This window comes from Loxodonta africana, chromosome 8, assembly GCF_030014295.1.
Source record: "Loxodonta africana isolate mLoxAfr1 chromosome 8, mLoxAfr1.hap2, whole genome shotgun sequence".
Classification (NCBI taxonomy): Eukaryota; Metazoa; Chordata; class Mammalia; order Proboscidea; family Elephantidae; genus Loxodonta; species Loxodonta africana.
The window spans coordinates 72320091-72332591 of record NC_087349.1 but is presented as its reverse complement, the minus strand read 5'-3'; the positions used below and the strand labels follow the sequence as shown (position 1 = coordinate 72332591).

At 37.1% G+C, this 12501-nt stretch overlaps 1 long non-coding RNA gene across 1 annotated transcript in view; it reads left to right on the top strand.

The window, feature by feature from the left end:
• Positions 1 to 2910: 2910 nt before the first annotated feature.
• The window catches only part of LOC135232240 (uncharacterized), a 46442-nt gene continuing 36851 nt past the window's right edge, over positions 2911 to 12501 (top strand). Inside the window, exon 1 of the long non-coding RNA XR_010322693.1 lies at positions 2911 to 4664. This is a non-coding gene — a long non-coding RNA (uncharacterized LOC135232240). The remainder of the gene's footprint in view (positions 4665 to 12501) is intronic.

The following is a 12501-nucleotide window of genomic DNA, read 5'->3' as shown; positions in this document are numbered from 1 at the left end:
ATTTTCTTCATTTTTAATAGAAAGTAAATCATAGGTATTTTCTACATAATAGATATTTTTAGTAAATCATATTGGTAGTGGTTAGCGCATACTCTGTAATAAACAGTATATCAGAATTACTTCTTTGTGTATTTTGAGAATTTAAGAAATTTATAATTATTTACTATTATAGATAATATTCTGAAGAACATGTATTTCTTTATATGCATTTCTTATTTTTTTCCTTGGAGTAGCATCCCAAAAATGAAATGAATTGTTCAAGAGTATAAGTTTACAAGAACTTCAATATAAAAATGCTTACAGGAAAGATTAGAGAAAAATATTGCTTTCCCTCAGCAGAATATAAGAGCTACATTTTACTGCAACATCACTAGTATTCAATATTAAAAATATTTGCTAATTTGTTAGAAGAAAATCAGTTTTTAACTTTTGATTTCAGTTTAGTAGTAAGGTTTAATATACATTTGTTTGCCCTTTTTTTTTTTAATCCTTTCATAAACTGATCAGTGTTTGATCCAGTTTTCTATGGTGATCTTAATTTTTTTTTAATTAATTTGAATGGACACTTGAAATTTAGAGACTTATTGATTTCTCATTTTGTGGCTTATTTTGCCTTTTTTTAACATAGGAATTTTTTTTATGATTTACTTTTTTGCTTAGAATCCTGTCTTTTACACCAGGAACAGATACATGTTGACTTGTACTTTCTTCTTGTACTTTTATGATTTAAAAAATTGTCCAGCCCTTTAATGTATCTGAAATTTATTCTGGTGTATTATTGAGCTGAATGGGAATTGTGGTGGTGTAACAGTTCAGCACTCTGCTGCTATGATGGTTAAGGTTATGTGTCATCTTGGTTAGGCCATGATTCTCAGTGATTTGGCAGATATTATGTAATCATCCTCTATTTTGTGATCTCATGTAAGCAGCCAGTCAGTTGAAAGCCAGTCAGTTTCCTTGGGGGTATGACCTACCTCCAGTATATATGGATGTTTTGGCACAGCTCTCTCAGGATCCTGCATCCAACTCATCATCCTCTGACCTGCATCTCCTCTGCACTGTCTGCATCATCCTCATCTTTGGCAGTCCCTCTGGCTGTCATAAATGCAGTGGCTGTGACCTTGCACTTTCTTAGGGTGATGTGGGAGGCCATCTCCTTCAGAGCAGCCCCATCACCCCTCTGGAAGTGGTGGAGCATGATCTGCAGCTGCTGGCTTACCTGGGGCAGACTTGCTCCACAACTGTATCAGACTTGGTGGTCATATGCTCTCTGAGGAAGTCCTGCACTTCATCTAACACCAAGTCAGCATTATGGATGAAATACTTCTCCACTGCACCACCCACCCCTGCTCCCCCCGCCCCCCACCTACTTGGCCTTCCCCTGGCTGTGCACAACACCGAAGCCATTCTCCACAGCAGTCTGGAAGGCTGACCGTGCAAACACCAGCTCTGGAGAGTGCCTGTGAATCTTCACTGATGCTTGACCCATGGTTTTGGGACTTGCCAGCTTCCACAACTGCATGGACCATTTTCTTGAAATAAATCTTTCTGTTTATAGGGTCGCTATGAGTCGAGATCGACTCGCTGGCAATGGGTTTGGGTTTTCGGTTTTGATATATATATGTATATGTGTGTGTGTATATATGTATATATATAAAAAAAATTTATATATATATATATATACACGCACACACTTCACTGGTTTTGCACCTCTAGAGAACCCAGAGGATGACAAGTCAGATGTAGGATCCAGAGAATGCTTTGGCAGAACATCCATATATATTGGATGCAGGCCACACACCCAGTGAAACTGATTGGATTTCAACTAATTGGCTTTCAACTGATTGGTTGTTCAAGTGTTTGGCTGCTTATGTCATATCCCAAAATGGAAGATGATTGCATAATATCTGTGAAACCACTGAGAATCATGGCCTAGACAAGTTGACACATAACCCTTAACCATCACAGTTGCTAACCAAAAGATTCATGGTTCAAACTCACCCAGCAGCTCCATGGGAGAAAAGTCTTGGCAATCTGCTCCTGTAAAGATTATAGGCTAGCTATGAGTCAGAATGGATTTGACAGCACCTGACAAGAACAACAATCAATTTGAAGACCTAAATTGATTATTTTCCCAACACCTCTTCATTTCCTTCTTAGCATTTACTTAAACAACACATTTTCATTATTGACTTAGTGCTTTATTTGTTATATATTAAATGCTATATTGAAAAAAATTCTATTTCTAGGTTATAGCTTGTTTTTCATTTATTTCTGTATGCTTACATGCTGCTGGACTATTAAAATTATGCAGCTTTTTTTGTTATTTAAATGTGATAATGCATATCCTCTCTCATTACTCCTTATAAATTTTACTTGGCTCTGTATATCTGTTAATTTTTCCAGTTAAACTTCACTTTAATTTCATTAAATTAGTTGTTAATCTCAATCCCACTGGAGTGTTATTATGGGAAGAATTGAAGTTTTTACAAACAATTTGTTCACATTCAGTAACATGGTATTTTTTTTCCTCCATTTATTTAGGTATCCTGCATGCATTTATAGAAAGGTGTAGTTTCCTATCTATTTAAAAATGCATTTCATGCTAGCTGTTACATACTTTTATTTGGTTGCTACTGTTAATGGCTCCCATATCCATTAAATAATCCATTGCTATGGTACGTGAAAACAGGCAGTAATTTGATAAGTTGTTAATTATATAAACTTTATCAGTTGGTCCTCTTCTGTTATTTTTTTAAATAAAATTTTGAAACGTACTGAATTTATAATATTGATAGCTTTTATTTCTGCTTAATAAGTTGTTTATTTCAGGACTTCCAGAATGAAATTATAATCGATACCCTGAAACATATTTAACAGGGGATTTCTGTATTCTATAGGGTTGCTATGAGTCGGAATCAACTCAATGGCACTGGGTTTGGTTTTTGGTTTATTGTTCAGTATAAGATTGATTTACATAAGATACAATTGGTCTCTATGTGTCCGGAGTACAAGAGAAAGAAGGAAACCCAGACTCGGAGAAGAAACTAGTCCACAGGACTAATAGTTTACACGAAGCACGACCTCATCTACCCTGAGATCAGAAGACAAGACGGCGCCCAGCAACCACTACTGACCATTCTGATCGGGAACACAATAGATCTTGATAGAATGGGGGCAAGATATATAACAACTCAAATTCTTGAAAAGTCCAGACTTACTGGACCAGTTAAGACTGGAGAACTCCCTGAGACTATGACCCAGACCCAAAAAACCAAACCCAGTGCTGCTGAGTCAATTCCGACTCATAGTGACAGAGTAGAACTGCTCCATAGAGTTTCCAAGGAGCGCCTGGTGGATTTGAACTGCTGCCCTTTTGGTAAGCAGCCATAGCACTTAACCATTAGGCCACCAGGGTTTCCCTATCGCCCAGAGATACACTTTAAACCTTCAACCAAAACCATTCCATGAGGTCAGTTTTAGCTAACAGATTGGCTTATATTAAGTGCTACCACCCGTGAGTACTCTTTTAAAATATCATCTATATGAGACCAAATAGCCAACATTTACTCAAAAAATGAAGATTAAAGAAGGCAAGGGGGTAGGGAAAGTAGATAAGTGGAAACGAACAACCAGTACAGAAATAATAAGAAAGCTGACGCACTGTGAAAAATGTAACCAACGTCACTGAACAGATTGTGTAGAAATTGTTAAATGGGAATCTAATTTGCTGTGTAAACTTTCACTGAAAACACAATAAAATATTTTAATAAAAAAAGGTGTATTTAGAATAAGTATTTGAAAGTTTTAAAGCATGGACATTGGATTTTATGTAAAATATTTTTGTGATATTGTTGGTCCTTGTTCATATAATTGTGTCTATAAGATGATGCTGGCATCTGATGTCAGAGCATTAGTGCATTACTAGCATTCTTAGAAAAACCTGCTTTGACTGTGATAAATGACTATTTTACTATACGACTGAGTTCTATTCATTTGCCAGCATTTGGTTCAGCATTATAAAGCTCATATTCACAGAGACTGGATCTCTGGTTTTACTATTTTATGCTTTTTGTTTCAAATCATATTAGGTTGGTAGTATTGGTTAGATGAAATGATTCCCTAGTTTAGCGTGTTTCTTACATAGTAAATACTGCATATCTCAGAAATCTCATAGGTGAATGAATGCTACTTGAATGGTTTATGCAGCGTTGGAATTAGACTTTTATTTTGTACATTCAGGTCTGCCATAATGTGACATATGTGTCTTAAAAATCACCCACTGTGCAAAATCATGTAATAAAAACCACAGGGCTTATGGGGAAAATGGGGTTATGGAGCATTTAGAATCATTGCCAATGACACACAAAGAAAAAGATTAGTACCAAGTAAAAACTGTAGCATGGTTTTTTACACATGTTAAATGGAGATGGATCTATCTATCATCTAAGTTCTTTTCCTTTCTGTCATCAATACTACAATATGATACTTTACCTTAAATGTCCTGAAGTTTGCTTTTAGGTAGAAGTCAGAAGAATTGCAGCTTGAGTTATTGTGGAGTTGTGAAAGGAAGGTTAACTAAAAACAGGAAAAGCTGTAACCTGTATGGATCAGTGTGGCTCACGATGAATTCTGAGAACTGGGGTAGCTGGGAGATGTTTGAGGTATGTACATGGGTGAGTTTTTTGTATTCTTACATGGCTCAGTTCAGTTAGGTACAGTTTTCTGCTTTCACCTAGTGTCTCTCCCAGATGAAACCACTCAAGCAAACCCAATTTGTGTTATGCTAATATTGTTGTTAATATACCAGTTGTGTTGGAACAAATTCACAATTTAAAAGAAATATTGCAAAAGAACTGACTGCATTTGAAGGAACTCAAATACTTTGGGAATTACTTTAGCAAGTAGTTCTTTTGTAAGTTCTATTTTTTGTTTTTATTCTCTATTTTTGATCTATTCAGATTTTCTTCTGAAATCACTTTTGGACATCCTGTGTATTTTATCTGCATTCTGGGTATACTTCTACTTTCGGGGCCTGATATTAGTCTTTGCCTCTGGCCCAATGCCCAGCCCCAATATCTGTATATGAGCCAATTGGGAAAAATAGAAGGGAGCCAATAGTTCCCAGAGGAAATGTTTATAACACCTTCTACCTCATTTCTCTGCCATGCCTGAAGTCATCTCTCCTTTGGAGCAATTTTTTCTGCCAAAATAGTGGAGTTTAGAGTTTGTACTGGTGCTGTTTTTCTGTGAATCATGACTATGACAGTCTATAAAATAATGAGTCTTGTCTTACTACTTTAAAAGTGTGTTGTGTAATATGACAACTATATTTAGAGTTTTCAAGGAAGCAAATAATGTAGCATGATTATTCTACTAACTGTCTCAATAGTGACATGTAGGTATGGGAGCTGTTTTTAGAGCCTAAAGAAAATCTTAGGTACCACAAGCTCATATCCCATGATGAATAGCCAGAGCACCCCTTTATTAAAATCATGTTAGAATTTGAATTATATTTGCTTGAAAAAGCAGAAATGATCACTCAGAAACAACTACAATTTAAGAATTGCATAAATACCGAGAAATGCAAAATAAATGGGAATACTTTTACGAAGTAGGAGTTAATTACGAAAAAAGAAAACCACGGGAGGGGGAGGAAATGATGTGGGGCAGACTGCACAGCTAAGTGATGTTGTCTGTGTAGTACTTAACCCTATTTCAACTTTGTCTAAAGGTAGAGGGGTTGCTTACTCCTCAGGTGAATACATGTGATAATTATAAGAATTACTACTAATGATACTAATGTATTGGTGGTAGTGATTCAGTAACTGATATGATGTAGTTTAAAAACTATTTTACATCATCTGTGCTCTGTATCTAGAATAAAAGGCTACATCAATTTGTTTATCCTTGGTAATTGACAGGGATTATATAAGGCTTCTGTAAATTCCTACTCGAGAAGAACAGGTTCCTCCTTTAGCCTGTCACAAAATTTTGGTTGCAGAATTGTTTTAAAAAGGCAGAGAATTAGCAGGTTTTCAAGGAAAGCAAATACTACTAAAAATCTAGGCTAGTTGAATGTTACTTAAAATTCCATAGTGCCTAATTAAGAATTTCAAAGGAGTGAAAACAAAAGCTTGAACCCCATCTGTCTCTTGAATGCAATATCAGGGATTCACAGGAACAATGAACCATCTACTTATTACACATCGGTGAGGTTTGTTTGCTTTGTTTTTTGCAGACAGTCATCTGGTATTTACATTATGCTTTTTCTCCTATATCTGACCTGTGAAGATAATCATGCCTTTTTTTGACTTTTCTTCATTTTAGCTAAGGAGAAGCCTATAAGAACAATAACCAAAATAGATAATTTTTCTGAAGTTTGATGAATTCAAGTCATTGAATTTGTGATGTTTTAAACTTTTAAAAAATCGTTTAGACATTACAAGAAAATTTTAAAAGTACTTTGAACTTATATATCTGACTATGAGTTAATGATAAATTCCCTTCTCTAATGGTACCTTATAATATTCCAGAGAAAGAAAGTTATAAACTTTTCAATGAAATATACTTCTCAGAAAAAAGTTCTGATGGCCTCAGACCGAAAGAGAGAGAGAGGGAGGAAATATTGAGCCAAGTAGCTTGCTCGCTCCTACAAGAAGGGTATGTTTGCCGATGGAACCTATTCCAAAAGTACCTGTATGGTATCAGATCTAATTACATTAAAATCATTCTAATGAATGAATGTGACTTGGCTTGAATACTCTTCTTAATTTCTGCTTTTTCAGTTTATACTCATAATTTGTCTATGACATGTTTTCACCTCTGTGTCGGTTGGAATTGTGAAACTGGATGGAGATAAAAGCAGTTTGCAGAATACTGTCACAGAATATTCTTTCAGTAATATTAATGGCTCTTCAAACTGGTTCCCAGGCATGACAAGATAATGAATCAAGGCGGAATTAATTTTTTTTGCATTCTTTCGAAGTGTGGCAACAGCGTTAGTCGTTAGGGTTGTTTTGTTTTCATTTAAAAGGTAGTAGTTTTTTTAGTTAGTGCAATAATGCATCATATTAGTGTCTAACTAGCTAAAAGCATTTAGACACTGCTGTGAGGAAAAGCCTGTAGAGGGATAAATATACCCTCCCAACTCTAGAGAAACTGATTTTAGATGAAAGGAAAGAAGTCTGGCTGGGAAAGACATTCTAAAATGGATAGAGAAGAAAGAACCATGGAGACTATTAACTGAGACAAAGTTGAAGGGAGTTACTTGTTTGGTTTGCATGTAACATATTCCATTATTCATATTTTGGTGGCTTTTGCTATTAATGATCAGTTTCTAAGTACTTTAATATGTTTGGGTTCAAAGGTTAGGAACCGTTTTATTAGTATCGTGGTTGTAGGAAATTCATTTTAACCTTTAAGCCTTCATTGTTTCATATGTAAAATGAGGATTAAAATCCCAGCTGTATGTCCCATAAAAGACTGTGAGTGTGAAATGAGATAATACAATAAAAGAATGTTATAAACTTAAAGGTGTCATACACATTAGGTAACAGTATCATATGTCCATATATAGTTGAAAGAACTTAAGCATATCGTACTTTCTTTCGTCAGTATGAAAATGTAATTTATGGACTGAGGACTATGTGTCCCTTTGAAACTGCCTCTCAACTTCTAGTTTGTAAAGAACAGGCACCTATTGCATGATTCTCTGCACAGTAACCAGAGTGAGTGAATAAAATCCAAATTTCTTACTATGGTTCACAAAGTCTATGATCATCTCTCCAGACTCATTTTCTGTCAGTCTTTTTGAGCCACACTGGCTGCCTTGCTGTCCCTAACAAGTTTATTGCCACCTCAGGGAGAATTTTTACTTTGGGTTCCCTCATCTTAGAATATTCTTCTGCCAGATTGTCACACATTTTGCCCCTTCCCCTCATTTATATTTCTACTAAAATACCACCTCTTTGGAGAAGTCTTTCTTTGCCATTCAGTGAAAATTTTCTCCTCACCCCCATTACTGTCTATCCTCTTACTCCCCTTAATTTTCCTCATTACTCGACATCATACATATATTTTCATCTTTATTATGATGGCTTGTTTGGGATTTTTTTTTCCTCTTTCCCCACTGGAAGGGAGTCTTTAGAAATTTAATAGTGTTGTTCACAGTATCCCAGCATCCAGACATTTTATGACACAAATAAGGTACACAAGAAGCATTGGGAAAAGCAAAAAAGCAATAAAGGAGAAAAAGAGAAGAAAATCAAATGAAAGGGGATGGAGGGAAGCAGGGAGGAAGAAAGGAAGGAAGGAAAAATACATGGGAGATTCTGGCCTATACATCGTGATCATTGGTAACTATTGTTTCCCAGTAGGCCAAAATACTGATTCAATATGTTGTCGTTAGGTGCCATAGAGTTGGTTCCGACTCATAGCAACCCTGTGTACCACAGAATGAAACACTGCCCAGTCCTGTGCCATCCTTACAATAGTTGATATGCTTGAGCCTATTGCTGCAGCCACCATATAAATCCACTTCATTAAGGGTCTTCCTCTTTTCCACTGACCCTGTACTTTACCAAGCATGGTGTCCTTCTCCAGGGACTGATCCCTCCTGACAACCTGTTTAAAGTATGTAAGACGCAGTCTTGCCATCCTTGCTTCTAAGGAGCATTCTGGTTGTACTTCTGCCAAGACAGATTTGTTCGGTCTTTTGGCAGTCCATGGTATATTTAATATTCTTCGCCAACACCCCAATTCAAAGGCTTCAGTTCTTCTTCAGTGTTCCTTATTCCCTGTACAGCTTTTACATGCATATGATGTGATTGAAAATACCGTGGCTTGGGTCAAGCGTACCTTAGTCTTAAAGGTGATGTCTTTGCTTTTCAACACTTTAAAGAGGTCCTTTGCAGCAGATTGGCCCAGTGCAACACATCTTTTGATTTCTTGACTGCTGCTTCTGTGTGTGTTGATTGTGGATCCAACTAAAATGAAATCCTTGACAACTTCAGTCTTTTCTCCATTTATCATGATGTTGCTTGTTGGTCCAGTTGTGAGGATTTTTGGTTTCTTTATTTTTATTCCATACTGAAGGCTATGGTCTTTGATCTTCATCAGTAAGTGCTTCAAGTCCTCTTCACTTTCTGCAAGCAGGTTGTGTCATTTGTGTAACGCAGGTTGTTAATGAATCTTCCTCCAATCCTGATGTCCCGTTCTTCTTCATATAGTCCAGCTTTTTTTGTATTATTTGCTCAGCATACAGATTGAATAGATATGGTGAAAGGATACAATCCTGACACACACCTTTCCTGACTTTAAACCACTCAGTATCCCCTTGTTCTGTCCGAACAACTGCCTCTTGATCTACATACAGGTTCCTCATGAGCACAATTAAGTGTTCTGGAATTCCCATTCTTTGCAATGTTATCCATAATTTGTTATGATCCACACAGTCGAATGCGTTTGCATAGTCAATAAAACACAGGTAAACATCTTTCTGGTATTCTCTGCTTTCAGCCAGGATCCATCTGACATCAGCAATGATAACCCGGTTCCACATCCTCTTCTGAATCCAGCCTGAATTTCTGGCAGTTCCCTGTCATACTTATGCCTATTATGAAGAAAGGTGATCCAACCAAATGTGGAAATTATCAAACAATATTAATATCACACGCAAACAAAAGTCTACTGAAGATCATTCAAAAGCAGTATATCCACAGGGACTGGTATTGGCCATTTTGAATCAGACAATCATATGGTCTAGTATGCCAGGAATGAAGAGGAATGGCGTTGCACTCATTGTCAAAAAGAAAATTTCAAGATCTATCCTGAAGTACAAGCTGTCAGTGATAGGAGAATATCCATATGCCTACAAGGAAGACCAATTAATACAAATATTATTCAAATTTACACACCAACCACTAAGGCCAAAGATAAAGAAATTGAAGATTTTTACCAGCTTCTGCAGTCTGAAATTGATCAAACGTGCAATCAGGATGCATTGATAATTACTGGTGATAGGCATTAGAAAGTTGGAAACGAAGGAGGACTGGTAGTTGGAAAATATGGCCTTGGTGACAGAAACGATGCCAGAGATGACATGATAGAATTTTGCAAGACCAACAACTTCTTCGTTGCAAATACCTTTTTACCAACATAAACAGCGACTATACACATGGACCTCGCCAGATGGAATACAGGGGAATCAAATCGATGATATCTGTGAAAGAGACAATGGAAAAGCTCAATACCATCAGTCAGAACAAGGCCAGGGGCCAGCTGTGGAACAGACCATCAATTGCTCATATACAAGTTCAAGTTGAAACTGAAGAACATTAGAACAAGTCCTCGAGAGCTGAAGAACGACCTTGAGTATTTAGAGACCATCTCAAGAATAGCTTTGATGCGTTGAACGCTAATGACTGAAGAACAGATGAGTTGTGGAAGGACATCATACATGAAGAAAAGAAGAGGTCATTAAATAGACAGGAAAGAAAGAAGAGACCAAAATGGATATCAGAAGAGACTCTGAAACTCGCCCTTGAATGTCGAGCAGCTAAAGCAAAAGGAAGAAATGATGAAGAACAAGAACTGAGTAGATTTCAAAGGGCGACTCTAGAAGACAAAGTATTATAAGGACATGTGCAAAGAGTTGGAGATAGAAAACCAAAAGGAAAGAACACACTCAGCATTTCTCAAGCTGAAAGAACTGAAGAAAAAATTCAAGCCTTGAGTTACAATGCTGAAGGATTCTATGGGGAAAATATTAAGTGACGCAGGAAGCATCAAAAGAAGATGGAAGGAATACATAGAGTCATTATACCAAAAAGAATTGGTCAACATTCAAACATTTCAAGAGGTAGCAGATGATCAGGAACCAATGATATTAAAGGAAGAAGTCCAAGCTGCACTGAAGGCATTGGTGAAAAGCAAGGCTCCAGGAATTGACAGAATACCAATTGAGCTGTTTCAACAAACAGATGCAATGCTGAAAATGCTCACTCATCTAAGCCAAGAAATTTTGAAGCTAGCTACCTGACCAACAGGCTGGAAGAGATCCATATTTATGCCTATTCCCAGGAAAGGTGATCCAACTAAATGTGGAAATTATTAAACAATATCATTAATATCACATGCAAGTAAAATTTTGCTTAACATCATTCAAAACTGGCTGCAGCACTATGTCAACAGAAGAGGATGTGGAACCAGGGATATAGTTGCCGATGTCAGATGGGTCCTGGCTGAAAGCAGAGAATACCAGAAAGATGTTTACCTGTGTTTTATTGACTATGCAAACGCATTCGACTGTGTGGATCATAACAAATTATGGATAACATTGCAAAGAATGGGAATTCCAGAACACTTAATTGTGCTCATGAGGAACCTGTATGTAGATCAAGAGGCAGTTGTTCGGACAGAACAAGGGGATACTGAGTGGTTTAAAGTCAGGAAAGGTGTGTGTCAGGATTGTATCCTTTCACCATATCTATTCAATCTGTATGCTGAGCAAATAATACAAAAAAAGCTGGACTATATGAAGAAGAACGGGACATCAGGATTGGAGGAAGATTCATTAACAACCTGCGTTACACAAATGACACAACCTGCTTGCAGAAAGTGAAGAGGACTTGAAGCACTTACTGATGAAGATCAAAGACCATAGCCTTCAGTATGGAATAAAAATAAAGAAACCAAAAATCCTCACAACTGGACCAACAAGCAACATCATGATAAATGGAGAAAAGACTGAAGTTGTCAAGGATTTCATTTTAGTTGGATCCACAATCAACACACACAGAAGCAGCAGTCAAGAAATCAAAAGATGTGTTGCACTGGGCCAATCTGCTGCAAAGGACCTCTTTAAAGTGTTGAAAAGCAAAGACATCACCTTTAAGACTAAGGTACGCTTGACCCAAGCCACGGTATTTTCAATCACATCATATGCATGTAAAAGCTGTACAGGGAATAAGGAACACTGAAGAAGAACTGAAGCCTTTGAATTGGGGTGTTGGCGAAGAATATTAAATATACCATGGACTGCCAAAAGACCGAACAAATCTGTCTTGGCAGAAGTACAACCAGAATGCTCCTTAGAAGCAAGGATGGCAAGACTGCATCTTACATACTTTAAACAGGTTGTCAGGAGGGATCAGTCCCTGGAGAAGGACACCATGCTTGGTAAAGTACAGGGTCAGTGGAAAAGAGGAAGACCCTTAATGAAGTGGATTTATATGGTGGCTGCAGCAATAGGCTCAAGCATATCAACAATTGTAAGGATGGCGCAGGACAGAACAGTGTTTCGTCCTTTTTTGCATGGAGTCACTATGAGCCGGAACTGACTTGATGGCACCTAACAACAACAATACCAGTCCATTTCAGTTCACTGATGCCTAGGATATCTATGATTATGCATTCCATTTCATTATTGACTATTTCCAAGTTTCCTAGAGTCATCCTTCATACCTTCCAGGCTACAGTTATTAATGGATGTTTGCAGGT